Raw genomic sequence first — 16497 nt, forward strand, 5'->3', positions numbered from 1 at the left:
ACTAACCACTGGCAGAACTACCGTCTAAAACCACCGTCGCATGCCGGCTCCGCCTTATAGTTGTCACGGGGTCGCTAATGTCGTTATGTCGCTATCAGCATTCGTCCGCGTGCGCCCCGGCAAACAAGTATTCCTGAATAAGCATTCGATTTCCCTGAGAGGAATAGATAGGAAGTATACGGTCCAAAGATGACTGACCATGGCCACGGTTGTGACATTTTTTTACACACGACCACTGAAACGTCACTGTCGCCTAGCCTAAACGAAATTCGGTGAACCGGTAAAACTGGCAGATTCTATTTTAATTACATTTTAAGCCGTGACAAAAACCACGACAATCCAATAAAAAGTAGGTGATAACAAATCTATTAAGAATTATATTGCCGACGTAAAATAGACTGATTAAGAACGTGATGATACCGATGACATTTTTATGCAGTTTGAAATGCATGACACTTCACAAATATACAATAAGACCAAACCTAAGCGCAACGTTTCAGGAAATAGAACTTTATGTTTCATAGTTAGAGTTCATAATTGCTTCTTTGTGACTGCAGCCGGTTTTACTACAAAACTTCTAAACATAGACTCATTAATATGCAGATTGAACGCAACCATTACTCAAGTTGTCATTTTAATATTAAAATAGAATTGTGTGTCAATGACCAAAATAAATATTAATAACATTTCTTTAGGGCACAATGATATCTACAATTTCTTTAATTATACGTTTATGGAATACATATATGCATTTTTAAATGATACACCTTTAGTTAGCGGTCGAATGAGCTGATTTATACATGTAAATAACGAATTTGACCTAACTTTTTTTACCAAATATTTTCCCCAAATGAGCAAGCGTTATCCAAGCAGGCATCATACGAGCGTACGCATAATACTTTCGACTATTTTTAACAGCATCGCGCTAAACAATGAGCCCATTCACGTCCATTAGTCCACACATACTTATGTAACATATACGATCGTACACATTGTTGACTGTTCTTAAACCTTACTGCAAGGACTTAAGGGTCAACGTTCGTCAGTCGGTGTTACTGTTGGTATACATATGACTACATGAGTAATACCGGGTTTAGGCCTGGGGCTAGACTGACTCATCGCATTGCACCAATAACAATGGACTACTAAACTGAAATCCAGGAACATGCCATATTTAAACATATCTCAAATGTGAAATAGGTCCTTAATAATCCTATAAGTTTTACTTTTGATTAATAATAAAACATAGTTATAATAGGAATAATTCTTAGAAAACAAATTCCCGTGCCAGTAAAATCCAACTCCCATGGTCAGAAAAAATCCCGTGCCCGGATCAAATTTTCAAACTGAAATATCTTTCAAAATTTCATGAATATGTGTACACTGAAGGTAATATTGGCTTTATTTTATTTTTCTACGATTTATCGCATTATAATAATAATAATTAAGCCTCTTTATTTCCTTAATAATAATTTGATTTACAATTATATTGTGATTTAAGTGAATAAATAAATAATAATAACATTTTTATGAAGGACCTCTTTATAGAGTAAAGGCCTCCTCCATTTTTCTCCACATAGATCTGTCTTTCGCTTTTTTCACATTACTTTTATTATATTAAATCAATATTTCAAATTTCCATGGATATTTGATGAAAATGCTCGTTTAGTGAAATTGCCCAAATTGCTTGAACGGTAAATTTTTGTTTATTTTCTTAAATAACTTCTAATCTGTTTATCTTGAAATAATAACAAAATACATATATTTGAAACTTTCACAATGAGCTCTTTCATTTGATGCACACACACACATACTACTTTGATATATCAAAATATACTTAGTTTAAAAACTTTTTTCTTTAATTTTCCCTTCAGTATTTTCCTTTTGAGGAATGGAACCCTCTAAACATAGATTACATAGTACTTATCTAATTGTCATTTGTCGGATAAACATAGCAGACAACAAATAAATCATTAAGGGTGTGTCCTGTCCTGTATGATAATGATAAACTTGATAATACCAAATAATACTGAGATTTTATTTGATCATGATAAGGTGGGTACTTGTATTAACAACTTGCTCTTAAAAGACATAAATTGAATACAAAACATAAAATATCAAAAAAATTAGAGATGCCCCGAATAGTGGTTTTGCTGAGTACCGAATATTTGGCCCCTCTCTCGGCCGAAACGATAACGATACGCATAACGCGTTTGCTAAGATATTTTTTGTTGAACAGAATTAATGAATGTAGTTTAGAGTCAATCAAATCAGACCCATAATCAAAAAAATATTTTGGAATCGACAAATGCTCAAAAAAGGGTCTTCGTATTTACCAACTTTCCAAGAATAATAAATACATATTAGATATACCTGTCCTTGTTTTTGGTTATTTTCATTGTGTAATTTTTCTTTTAAGGTAGATGCAACAGATATACGTTATTCGGCCGAATAGTAGGCATCATTCGGCCGAATACTGAATATTCTGCGATGTGGCCGAATACGCTGAATACCGAAAAGTTGCCGAATATGCGTAGCATCTCTAAAAAATTGCTTATTGCTCCGTCTGCCAAAATCATATCGATATCCGAATTTGACGATCACCCGCTAATTTTGACGTAAACAGTCAAGCTACATTGTGACTCAGGCACAGATTGCTACTAAACACAATGAGTAAGCCTGATAATTATAAATGACCAGTTTTTCAGTCGGTGACAATAATAACAAGCCAGTGGAGAAATAGTTATTTGTTTTACAAGGGAGCAAAGTTGTTGTTTAACCCCTCGTGCTAATATTGATATCGAAGCAAGCAAAAGATTCCAAAATTGAACCACGAGCACGAGAAATAATGAAATATTGAGCATTGCGCAGCGCAGGTTTCAAAGCAAGAGGGTTAAAGAAACTTTTCCCCTCACTAGCTCGGAAAGCCGTCTTTTATCCTTTAAAACAAGCGGGGAAAAACGCACTTTATCCACTAGTGGGGAAAGTAATTTGACCTTGGGTGAAGCGTGTTTAAGAAGCTTTTGCTGACAGATAACAAAACGTAAAACGCTCATAATAATGGTTCGTTCGATATTAATTATCATAAATAAATGGTTTGAGAATTTAATAAAAAATACCAAATTTAGCTTTATTTAATTACCTTAAATTCCATAAGAAACATTTGTTTTTTTAAATGATTTTGAATGTAATTCTGAACGCACAAGTTGAGTCGATGCAATTTCAAAACGCATCGCCAGAAATGTCAAAATTGTCAACAAAAATTTTCTCACCGACTCCGACACGTAAATATACGCAACTTCCAGAGTTTTCTGTTATAATATTGTATTATCGTAAAAAAATGTAATTCCAGTGATGAAGATAATCTAACGCCTGTGGATGGTGCACTTTCCTCGCTATAGTGAGGGGAAAAGTTTTGTGTTACACACGGGTGCAAATGTATTTCACTTCTCGTGTGTTGAAACACTTGCTACGCTCAGGATTCTATTTTAGAACCACTCGCTTCGCTCGTGGTTCAACTATAGAATCCTTTCGCTTGCTCGTGTTTCAATTCCACACTCACGGGTAAAATACAACTTTGCACCCTTGTATAACAAATAACTATTGCTACCGAGTGAAACATACAAATTTTCCAACGCAAGGAAATACTAACTTTAAAACATTGAAAATTAAATTCAAATAAGCGCTATTAAATATTAATCATTCAAATATTTCAGGCAACACGAGGAGACAAAATTTGCATCAAATAACTGACACTTGTGGCTAAAATGCGACTTTCTTTTCTCGTCAGTTTTTGAAGAATAATCAGAGCTTATTCTTCAAAAACGAGCTGGTGTAGGAAAATTCGTTACAGATTAGGTATTTCTAAGTATAAAATCTTTTTTGCACGGAGTTTTCTTCTTCTTGTCTTCTGGAGTGTAGCCTGTAAAGTTTAGGGTCACGTCACGTTTATTTACAGGGCTATAACCGCGAAAATCGAAGTTCGACAATTGCGGGCATTTTTCTCTGTCACTCTAATTACGTCTTAATAAGAGTAAAAGAGAAAGATCACCGCAATTTGCGAATTTCGATTTTCGCGGTAGGCCCCCAGGTTACAGGGCTTTTATACATCATGTTTATATAACATTTTGCTATTTCATATAGCAAAGTTCAGTCAGTTTTTTTTACTGTACTGCCCATAGGAAATAGTATGGATTAGTATGGAACGCTCATTCGTTCCTTGCATAGAAAACGTATGGCGTAGTACGAGTAATTAAAACTGAAAGAAACAGAGTACCTAGAGTTGAACTGTACACGCAGTGCAGGTGTTATTTTTAACGAAATTATGCCATATAAATAACACTGGCACTGCGTGTGCTGTCAAAATCTCTGCAGACTTTTCTTGGTCTAACTCTAGGTCTAAATATAGGTAATAACCGGAATGTCACATTTCTGGGCGTGTCCGTTTAAATCGGGACACTTCTGATAACTACGGCAGACACTGTTTATTCAATAACTATAGCAAAATAACTCGTGAGGTAAAACCCAATACCAATTTATCTAAATTCTAACCTGACTTAAGTCAACTTGGTTTTCCAAGCGTTTATAACGCTAACTGCCTTTAGTTTCTATGTTAAAATTGCATCCATTCTAACTTTTCTAAATTCCGTACTGCACCAAGTCAACCTTTGTTTTATTATAATGCTAACTGCAATGAATTTATATCCTATAATTGCATGCATTTCAGCTTTTAGGTTTTTTACACATTTTCCTTACGATGAGTGTGCGGTGACGCTCATTATGAGGAATATGAAATCATTGGCTTCTGAAACTGAAACAAATTCCTTGAAATTCCGAGTACCTATATATACGGTGTTTCATGACCCATTGAAAACCTAAAAACAGTTTGTTCAGAATCGATAGGAGAATCGATTGCGCTATATTTTAATGGAGGTAATTTTTTTATTTTATTTATTATTTTTACATGCTCAGTCTACAAGTTTGTAATGCAACAATATCAATAACTAGCATTTGACACGTTATTTGTCAATAAGCAACACCCTTAACTGGCCATTGGTAAATCTTATCTCGTTGCAGTGATGGTAACTAGCAATTGTTTGACGTCACTAAAACGACGAAGTATGTTGTGTAAAATTACCAGTCGAATAGAATTGTTAAAAAAACTAAACAACGAATATATTTTTTTATATTTATCGGATTAAAGAATAAATACTCAAGATTCAGATCAAGATGAGTTTAAAATAAAAAAAATCAGGTGGGGTGTCTCAGGTTTTCAGTGGCTCAAGTAACACCGTGTATATGTACGGTCGAAGATTTTTATTTAAGACCCATTTCGTAACTTGTCACAGTGACAATTATAGTTAACGCTATCTCTACTGAGCTCGTTCACTTACGTACTAACAATGGCATTCTGTTAAACAAAAGCCATTATTTCTTTTGTGTGAGCGCGTGCTGACCTTTGTGCCTGAGGCTCACACACAATGGGTACGCGCCCAATCACAAAGGCCACGCGCTCAGAGAAAAGAAATAATGGCTTTTGTTTAACAGAATGCCATTGTTAGTACAGGTAAGTGAACGAGCTCAGTAGAGATAGCATTAACTACAATATGAAAGTCGCTAGAGTTAAACCAAGAAAAGTCTGCAGAGATTTTGACAGCACACGCAGTGCCAGTGTTATTTATACTATACGTCATAATTTCATAGAAGTTTGACGTTTAAAATAACACCTGCACTGCGTGTGCTGTCAAAATGTCTGCAGACTTTTCTTGGTTTAACTCTATCTATCTAACATACAGCCCATACAGGGATAAAGGTACCTATTAACATAGATAATGCGGCACTAATATCGCTGGCGCTTAGCGATTGACGTATTAAGTATACATAATATTATACCTAGGCGAGATGACAATCGTACATGGTATGACACTACGTAAAGTCATATGACTATAGGGAATATTACGCAAAACTCTGCGTAGGGGGAGCGACTAGCACATTCAGAGGGTCTGCTGCGAAATACGAAAATCGAAATTCGTTATCTGCCTCTCTATCACTCTTGCCCATTCGAACGATAGAGAAGCAGATAACGAAAATTAAAGTTTTGCGTTTCGCGGTAGACCCCTGTAATTCCTGTAAAGCGCCTTGATGATTGAACCGCTTCAATAATGTATATTTTATTCGCAACAAATTATCTGTGAAAACTTGTCAAAAAACTGTTTTAAGGCGTAATATGTACAATTAAGTTACTCTATGGTTTAGGATGTGCGCTAGAGCTGCACTCTGGTGGCAGAACATTGCAGTAGTACTCCCTATTTCCGCCACGCACATTATTGAAGTTTCGATCAGCGTTTTCTGTCGACGATTGTCAATTGGCTAGGTCCCCAATTAATAAGATAGGGAATAAAGTGCCTAATCAATTAATTACGATTCGTGATTTACGAAACACTCGAAACAGATTATAAATTTCTTATAAATCACACGTGGAGAAAGATAAGATTAGATAGATATATCTGCCGTGTATTTACAAACTTAATAACATACCTAACACATAGGTGAATCGGTGACGGTAAAAAGATATACAACACATGATACTTGAAAGGGGTAGTGATAAAGTAAAGCTAATTTTTAATGATTTTACTTTTTAGCTCCACCAAACGGTTTTAAAGGTATTTGCATTTATCATTTTTTACCAAATACCAATTTACCAAAACCTTTACCAATTACCGCTGAAAGGGCAGTGAGTAACGGACCTAAATAAACAAACCAGATTCTGGTTCTCACTTTCAAAACATAATTACAGTACTTATTGGAGGGAATCCCTTCAAATGCAAGTATTTTAATATAGGGTTAGATCAACTGCCATGATTCATGTTTTCACAGGTATGTACTTAGAAATATTAATTTATAATGTTTGTCTACTATTACGCATCAAACGGGTTTGTAAACTTTGTAAGTTGGTAGTAGGTAGATAGGTTACCTACTTATCCAATTGTAATAAACATCATTAGCCATTTATTTAGATGAAGCCATAAAATTAACATGGTTCATTTATATTTTATTCTCTTCACTGCGGTAACGGCGCCGAAAGAGCCTATGCAAAATATGCTTGATTAATTACGAGTTACACTAATTGCCGAAGCAAAGGTGCTGACCATGGTAACAATTTTATGTGAACCTTATTGTGTTTTGTAATAGGTTTTACAAATTTTCAGTTAACTGGGTATAGTTAACGCTAACTCTACTGAGCTCGTTCACTTACCTGTGGCATTCTGTTAAACAAAAGCCATTATTTCTTTTGTGTGAGCGCGTGGCCTTTGTGCCTGACGCTCACACACAATGGCCACACGCTCAGGCACAAAGGCCACGCGCTCACACAAAAGAAATAATGGCTTTTGTTTAACAGAATGCCATTGTTAGTACAGGTAAGTGAACGAGCTCAGTAGAGATAGCGTTAACTATACGAGGGTACATAACATTCTTTTCTCAACTTTTTTTATCAATCTGAATGTCAAGTCTGCAACCGATAGGTTTTTTTAATTAAAGGAAAAATGTAAAAAATTCACCGCTTCGGACAAGATTTCTATTTATCCTTTAATTTCAAATTTTATTTCCGTATGTGTTCTTATTACAAACGAAACGCTAACCTAATTGCGTCTACTTTGTAGCCATGTTAGCTGTACGGTTTTACCTCAACGTTTCAGACATGTCGCTTGGCCTGTAAGTCGCGAGAGGTTTTTATAACCGGCATGGCTCGCGCACGAAGGGTTCCGTAGTATTCCGTACCATTACGCAACAAACGGCAAAAAAATCACGTTTGTTATATGGGCTCACTTAAATATTTATTTTATTCTGTTTTAAGTATTTGTTGTTATAGCGGCAACAGAAATACATCATCTTTGAAAATTTCAACTGTCTAGCTATCATAGTTCACGAGATGAGATACAGCCTGGTGACAGACGGACAGACAGACAGACAACGGATTCTTAGTAATAGGGTCCCGTTTTTACCCTTTGGGTTCGGAACCCTAATAAGCAGGGCCAGTCAACTTTTCGACCCACACATGCCCACTTTTACTATCCACGTGAGTTTATTTATGTAGGTAAGTACCTATTTAATTTGTATGTGTATATATAATATACACCATAAAAGAATATGTAAATCAATGAGTAAGGTAACTACATCATAGGTAAATTATAAGGTAGGTACCTATTGTTGTATTTCATATTGTAGTGACATAAAGAACCTTTTTAAAATTTGCATTTCCTTTTTCCTTATTATTCTTTGTTCTTAATGCGAAACTGAGTAATCCTTTATTTACTTTCGATGAATGCGTGTGACCTCTACAAACACGAACAAAATTTATAATATTGATTTTTGTATATTTTCGGCAAATAATCAAAATTAAATAACTACCTAACTATCCGGTTACAAAAATTGTTAAAACCAAAGAAAAAGTTAAACAATGCCGTTGTTATACCTACAGTACCTACTATTTGGACTAAGTAAATAAATTTTTAACAAGCAGAAACGTCTGCGATTAAGCTTAGAATAAATTCAAAAGTGGAAAAGTTACTGCCTTGGGTGAGACTTGAACTCACGCCCTCTGGATACTTTTATTTTAGTAATTTTTCCACTTTTAAATTTACCTTATTGGATTGTTATCATCTCTAGTTTTCTTACTTTGGTACTGATGCTGCACTTTCTAAGGACACGACAACCAGAATCCGTACCTCAATCATAGTCGTAAACATTTAATAAAAACATTCAAATTCACGCCAATTTACCAAAATGTAATTTCACGTTCTCAATCTTTGCTTGTTTTTACTTGCGCCCGCGCAAGCCCGAGTTTGGGTTGTTGCACCCGAGACCCGAGACCGGGACCCGTCCGACCGGCCTGCTATCACGGCCCGATTCATCGCCCCGCCATGTGCTATCACCCATCGCTGCTATATGCAGCATACCGGCATACCTGAATCTATGTTGAGAAATTTTATAAAGATGACATTATGTTACCGGTCAAAGACTATGAATTACCTTACGTTTTTAGGGTTTCGTACCCAAATGGTAAAAACGGAACCCTATTACTAAGACTCCGCTGTCTGTCTGTCTGTCCGTCTGTCACCAGGCTGTATCTCATGAACCGTGATAGTTAGACAGTTGAAATTTTCACAGATGATGCATTTATTTCTGTTGCCGCTATATCAACAAATACTAAAAACAGAATAAAATAAATATTTAAGTGGGGCTCCCATACAACAAACGTGATTTTCTTGGCGTCAAAAAAGGTCCCTTCTCTAGGGTCCTTATGCTTCACCTGCAATAAGGACGCAACGCAAACTCCTGATGACACTCCTCGGTACGGAGTGAAACATGTCGAGCGTTTTTCGACTCAAAATATTATGTTATACGTGCAAAAATATATTTTACACTAATTTGCCAAAATGATAATTTTTTCTGCTTCCGGTAAGTCGTCGAAATATGTGTTGTAGTGCAGATCACCTGGGTATATGTGGTATTTTCTATAAAAAAGGGACCTTAATGTCGATGGCGCTTACGCCATTATAACCGATGCTCCGATATAAATACAATGCCGCGCGACGCTGTGCGGCGTAAGCGCCATCGACAATAAGGTCCCGTTTCATAGAATATGCCCCATATTTATCCTGTGCGTCTAGATAGGTATTGCCACAGCTGCAGTAGCTGCACTTTACCTTTTCAATAAATAGTTAACAAATTACGATGCTAATAATCATACCGACTTACAGCCCAAACAATTTACTCAGTTGCTTGGTAGGATTGGTGGTGGTTGGTCGGTCTAGTGGTTGGTAAAACGGTTGGTTTTTGGTAAGGCGTGGTGTTTTTGCAGTAATTAGTAGCTAATTAGAATCTACTTAGTACTTCTACTTGTAATTATACCACATTATACTTAAATTACAATTCAGTTGTCTATCCCATTAGAAACACAGCAATAGTTATTTTCATTTCTCATGCTCTGAAAGAGGGTCATTGTTGTTCTAAAAGGTGCGCAGAAAATGATACGTGTCTGCACTAGAGCATTTTACGTTCGAAGTACGATATTTTTAATTTTTTTACGATAAGCAATTGAAATTTGAGTTTAAATGGATTTGTTATACAATTTCCATTGTGATACTTGACTCTCCATTCCATAAATAACGATACTTTTGCCTGAATTTTTAATTGAAAGTTCCCTCAATAAATACTATAAAAATGTATTATTCGTCATGTTTTTGAAAAAACACATGCATTTTACTTTCCTCGTATTCGAAATGAAAAGTAGAGTGTTTAACTCGGGTGAAAGGCATCATTTCTGCCTCGGACTATTGGCGCTCTCACTGCGTTCGAGCGCCAAGACACCTCGGCAGAAATGAGTGCCTTTCATCCCTTGGTTAACAATCTACTATTGTGCAACAAGAGAGGAAAGTTGATTTTTCTTGCGAGTGTTTATTTTGAGTCCCGAGAAAGCAAAGGATTCTATAATTGAATCACGAGCGAAGTGATTGATTCTAAGTTAGAATCTTGAGCGTAGCGAGGGACTCAAAAACACGAGATGTAAAATAACTTTGTTCTTGTGTTTCACACATAATTTTTCACCTCAGTAGTGAGAACATATTAAAGGTTAAAATGTATTTCGAATTACACAGAATAATACAGAGAAACAATAAAAGTATGAAGTGGCAGTTCATGGCCTTCACTAAATTAAAAAGCTACTTTGTTTCACTCCCTGGAGTGAGGGAAGTGCGACTTTCCTCACTCCAGGGAGTGACGAAAGAAGGCTTGTTCGAGCTGCTGAGGTGAAAAAAATATCTCGGACTGGCCTAAAAACTAAAATTAACCTAACTCCGAATTCAAAACAATTCGAGATCAAAGCATCGGTGTTACTTGTCTTCCCAAATTACATCTGTTATAATTACACTATCGCAAACCGCAATCTGCCAGATCTTTACAAAACTCAGCAATTACGTAAAAGTTGTAAATGAAACTGAATGTTACTGCCAGCGATAAAATCTTAACGAAACAGTAATAAAAAAATACTGAATTCTTCAACGATAATCAATGGAGTCCAAGGTTTGTCACGACCCTGCCATATTTTCACAAGGTCCAGTAAGAATTTTCCCTTCAGTAATTATAAAGTTGTTGCTTAGGAATGACTCTGAACACAATAATGCAGCCTCCGCGGTCTAAGGTTCGGGTAAGCACCTATGGCATGGCACCAACCGGTTTTAATTTCGCGATCTGATTTTGCACCTCTGAATGAACAAAACTCATTGGATTTGGATAATAATGCACAAAGCATTGGCGGAACGAAACAATAAACTTGTTTACAGAGACTTTATGAAAATTTACGGTGTTTCTTATTGCTTCTTATTGGAAATTCGTCACAATATTGTAATTTCTTTTCTCTATTTTTGGTTTCTTGAAAACTTGAGTCCAAACAAAAGTTATATGCTGTTTCTTATTCTCGTTTTATTTTGGATTGCTTAAACCAGTAAGTATGAATAAGTACCTACGGCATCACTTTCAAGAGAAAATTACGAAAAAAAACATGTACAATTCGTAGGCATTGAACTTGCTGACACTGGTTGGCGGCAACCCAACTGAACTGGACGTAATTTACGTAGTTACGTACACACAAAATTCCCATCTCACTGAATTACATGTGACATAACAAGGCAATGTAATCCTTTGCAAATAAATAGAATTCATGACTTAGTAAGATCAGTTCTTAGTGATGTACCTATTGTTGTTTATCAATTTATTCGCGTTTTATTACAACGTTAAGTTGTTTTGCATCTAGATGTTGCAAATTTGCGTGAATTTAAATGTTAAAATGTTTATATCTGCTGATTTACATAGAAATTATAGCGTTAGTTAGGTAACCAAGCGTAAATTACGTTTTACCGTGGATTTCCTCAGTACCAGCCAAGAATTTTCCTTCATGTTGTTTTTCATAAACATTTCCTCAGTCTTTCTGAAATATTTTCAGATCATTACGTTAGATGATGTTGACACTATACTCCTTGATACGTCAAGATCTATTAGAATGTTGTTATTTCAGGTTATTTCAGACTTTTCATGATCTTTCTAACAGAGGTGATTGAAGTTGGCTTTAACTGCCACTGAATAACAAAATTGCGGTCATAGATGTCGTCACAGGCGTCCGTCTGCGTTCTAGCCAGGACTTAAACTGATCGGCTACCATTGCATTTTGCAATTCTTGGCAAGCAATCGCATTTTGTCTGTGCCACATTAATCCTGGACACGTAGCATTAATATTGGGATTAATCATGATTACGTTAGGTAAGTCTGGTGACTAAATTGTCACTGAAACTTACTTAAACTTTGAACAGAACTGCAGGAAACTAATTACAGATTATTTAATAGAAAATAACTGAAACTCGGGCAACGGCATGGTGCTGAAAGATTGGACGCAAATAGATCAAATTAACGCCACACACATAAATATCGGCTCGGCTAGCAAATTAAACCTAGCATCTCGAATTTCCTCAAGCTTACTCCCAATTTAGCACTAGCTATTCTCCGAAACCATTTTCTGCTTACCGATGCGGTAATAGGATTTAATATTTTATAATACTCACGTTTGATATCGCTGTTTAGTGGTTCTTCACTTGGCACTGTCAATCACTGGTTCAAAACAACGCGCAGTTTGTAAAAGGCGATCGCGCTCGCGGGTATTTTTAGGTCGGTAATACGACACCGGCGGCGGACGGCGATCGTTCGTTCGTGGTGTCCGGGCGAGTTGTGGCGCGCGAGTGAGACTCGCTCGAGCTCAGCGGCGCGCGCGCGCGCTGCAGGACGATGCCCGGTCCCACCCACAAAGCCTGCAAAACTGTGGTCTAGAACTAGAACCTCTGCCCTAGGATGCATCTTAGTAGTTTTTTTACCCTTAGCTTTGCGAGTTAATCCATTTAATGTAATGTTTTTGTTGCCAGTGATCACCTATGATTAGAGGAACCGCTAAACTCTTGGACATGCATCTTAATGGTTTTTAAGCTTTTTTGTCTCAGCTATTGATGTACCTATTCTTGCACGTTAATCGATTTTTTTACCCAAATGCGTTATATAGTTTTTTATGACATATTTTTCTGCCTGTGAATAATAGAACTTTCCAATATATTGGTAAATAAACTATTTTTATTTTTATTTTAGGTATTTTTTATTTTTATTTTATATTTTTTTAGCTTTTTTACAACTAGTATTGTGTTTTATAATATGGTTCCGTACAATGACTGCCAGATAAATGACGGCCGCGCACGACAGGTCGTTGTAGAAATCCTTGGAGAAAATTGAGAGGGAAGACTCCGTACAAAAAGTAAGTTCTTCACTACATCTGTTTAGTATTCTGATAAAGAAAAGGCAGAAGAAATAAATTTTGACGGGAAAATTATTGGCAATTGCGGGTTGTAATTTTTTTCGCATTAAAATAGTTATTTGTTATACAAGGGTGCAAAGTTGTATTTTACCCGCGAGTGTGGAATTGAAAAACGAGCAAGCGAAAGGATTCTATACGTGAAAAAATTGAATCTAAAATAGAATCCCGAGCGTAGCGAGTGTTTCAACACACGAGAAGTAAAATACATTTGCACCCGTGTGTAACACAAAACTTTTCACCTCACTATAGCGAGGAAAGTGCAACATCCACAGGCGTTAGATCATCTTCATCACTGGAATCACAATTTTTTTACGGTATGAAATGTCAATGATGCGTTTTAAAATTGCATCGACTCAACTTGTGCGTTCAGAATCAGAATTATATTTAACATCATTATTAAAAAGCAAACGTTTCTTATGGAACTTTAAGGTTTATGGCATAAAATCATTAAATAAAGCTAAATTTTTGGTATTTTTTATTAGATTCTCAAACCATTTGTTTAATGATAATTAATATCGAACGAACCATTATTATGAGCGTTTTACGTTTTGTTATCTGTCAAGCTACTTAAACACGCTCCATCCAAGGTCAAATTACTTTCCCCACTAGTGGATAAAATGCGTTTTCCCCCGCTTGTTTTAAAGGATAAAAGACACCTTTCCGAGCTAGTGAGGGGAAAATATTCTTCTACTTTTCCTTATCAGCACGATACCGATATATCTATACACCTTGTATATACCATCGGTGCCGTTTGTAAATTAGCGGACCCACAGGTCCACATTACAGGTGAAAGTACTTACATAGGTACATACAATACAAAGAAACCCCCTGCATACAAAGTTTTGTAAATTAGTATGGACGTGGGGTACCTACCTTTTCTCTGCAGCTGACTGTAATTACTATGTAAGTACTTTCAGGGACCACCAGTGGTTCGTGAGGGATAAACCAACAGTAAGGATCGAACGTCTGACCTATTAGAACAACTCTATAGAGTCAGACCAAGACAAGTCTGCGACGACTTTGATAGCACACGCACTACACGCAGTGCAAGTCTTAGTGTTACTTAGATTTCTCACATTCCCTTGGGGCGGCGTGTGATCTGCGTATATCTGGCGGCGCAATATTATTAGAGATCGGTCGAGGGTTCGGGTAGGAATTATGTTGGAGCCTTTTCCCGCAAAAAGTAACATCTACTTCTCTTCGTGCTTGGCTGTGCTTCAGTACCATTTCCCCAATTTCGAAGTTCTTAGTTTGAACTGTGAGAGCCAAGTCGTAGACATACAAAAATTGGGGGTAAGGTACCTTTTCTCAGATTTTTGCTCATAATATATCTCGAATATCTGTTCGAATAGCATTATAATCACTTCGGACAAAAGTTTCTACATAAAATTTTCTACAAATTAGGTCAAATTTATTTTTACTCTACGATCAATACTTTTTATTGATCGTAGAACAACCCTCGTAGATCGTAGATACTGTAGCTCCTAAAGTATTGATCGTAGAGTAAAAATAAATATGACCTAATTTGTAAAAATAGTCGAAAGACCCCATGCAAAGTATGATTAATTAAGAGTTGTTACACGAATTGCCGAAGCGAAAATGTTAAGTAATAAAGAACTACATCGCAACTCATTAGAATATTTACTGATTCAGATCGACAAATCTCATGGCCGTTAAATCTTTTAATTCCCGAACTTTTCCTTTTTTTATTTGTTTCGTGTCCGACCCCCCTTGGATCCCATCACCGTTGCGGTCTACTGGAGGCCCCCCAGTTTAAATACCTAATACGGAAAACGTCGCAAAAATATCTGACATCACCTTTGCAAAGCCATATCTTCTTCCTCGCGTTATCCCGGCATTTTTGCCACGGCTCATGGGAGCCTGGGGTCCGCTTGACAACTAATCCCAAGAATTCACGTAGGCACTAGTTTTTACGAAAGCGACTGCCATCTGACCTTCCAACCCAGAGGGGAAACTAGGCCTTATTGGGATTAGTCCGGTTTCCTCACGATGTTTTCCTTCACCGAAAAGAAACTGGTAAATATCAAATGATATTTCGTACATAAGTTCCGAAAAACTCATTGGTACGAGCCGGGGTTTGAACCCGCGACCTCCGGATTGAAAGTCGCACGCTGTTACTGCTACTAGGTCACCAGCGCTTATTTGCAAAGCCATCACCGTGTCATATTACCAGAAATACCTAGTGTCCGACCGAAGTTTCGGTTTCGGTTTTGGCATAAAAATCACGTTTGGCCGAAGGTTCGGTTTCGGTTTCAGCAAAAAATCCGGTTACAGTCGGGTCGATCGGACACTAATTACTTGTTATACTCGTAGAAGTCGTTGAACCGCCCCCACTCGGGTGCCGCCCCTCTCCTATGTAGGTATACACTCGTATTAATTTGCAACCCCCCTTGCACTCTTTTAGGTGATTAATTCCGGAATAAAAAGTTTCCTATATGCTATATTCTTCATGAACTGCAGATTAAATATTATATGTTTACCAAATTTCATCGAAATCAGTTCAGCCGTTTTTGCGTGTAGGGGAAATGCGTCTAAATCAATTATTTAAAATTTCAATAATTTAACATATTACCATACTTTCATATATTCCGATTTATAATCACCAAAGATAGATATAACTCCGTAATAGATGGATACAGTCTAAGGAAAAAACGTGCCTAGAAAATTTGATTCTCGATCAGATGGCGCCACTACCTTTGGCCTACTCTCGTATAGATGGCGTTGACGGTTTCGTTTGTTATTTAACAATTTTAACGCATATCAGTGAAAGAACATGGGTCAAAATAATATAAAAAAAACCGGCCAAGTGCGAGTCGGACTCGCGCACGAAGGGTTCCGTACCATTACGGGAAAAAACAGCAAAAAAATCACGTTTGTTGTATGGGAGCCCCATTTAAATATTTATATTATTCTGTTTTTAGTATTTGTTGTTATAGCGGCAACAGAAATACATCATCTGTGAAAATTTCAACTGTCTAGCTATCACGGTTCATGAGATACAGCCTGGTGACAGACGGACAGCGGAGTCTTAGTAATAGGGTCCCGTTTTTACCCTTTGGGTACGGAAC

The 16497-nt window shown here is 36.7% G+C and overlaps 1 protein-coding gene across 4 annotated transcripts in view; it reads right to left on the reverse strand.

The window, feature by feature from the left end:
* Positions 1–12800, reverse strand: part of LOC134742932 (PDZ and LIM domain protein Zasp) — a 75075-nt gene extending 62275 nt beyond the window's left edge. For all 4 annotated transcript variants that reach the window (XM_063676146.1, XM_063676149.1, XM_063676148.1 and 1 more), the window contains exon 1: positions 12615–12800. The gene's annotated coding sequence lies outside the window, so the exon portion shown is untranslated. The remainder of the gene's footprint in view (positions 1–12614) is intronic.
* Between the last annotated feature and the right edge of the window lie 3697 nt (positions 12801–16497).

Source organism: Cydia strobilella, chromosome 7 (assembly GCF_947568885.1).
Source record: "Cydia strobilella chromosome 7, ilCydStro3.1, whole genome shotgun sequence".
Classification (NCBI taxonomy): domain Eukaryota; kingdom Metazoa; phylum Arthropoda; class Insecta; order Lepidoptera; family Tortricidae; genus Cydia; species Cydia strobilella.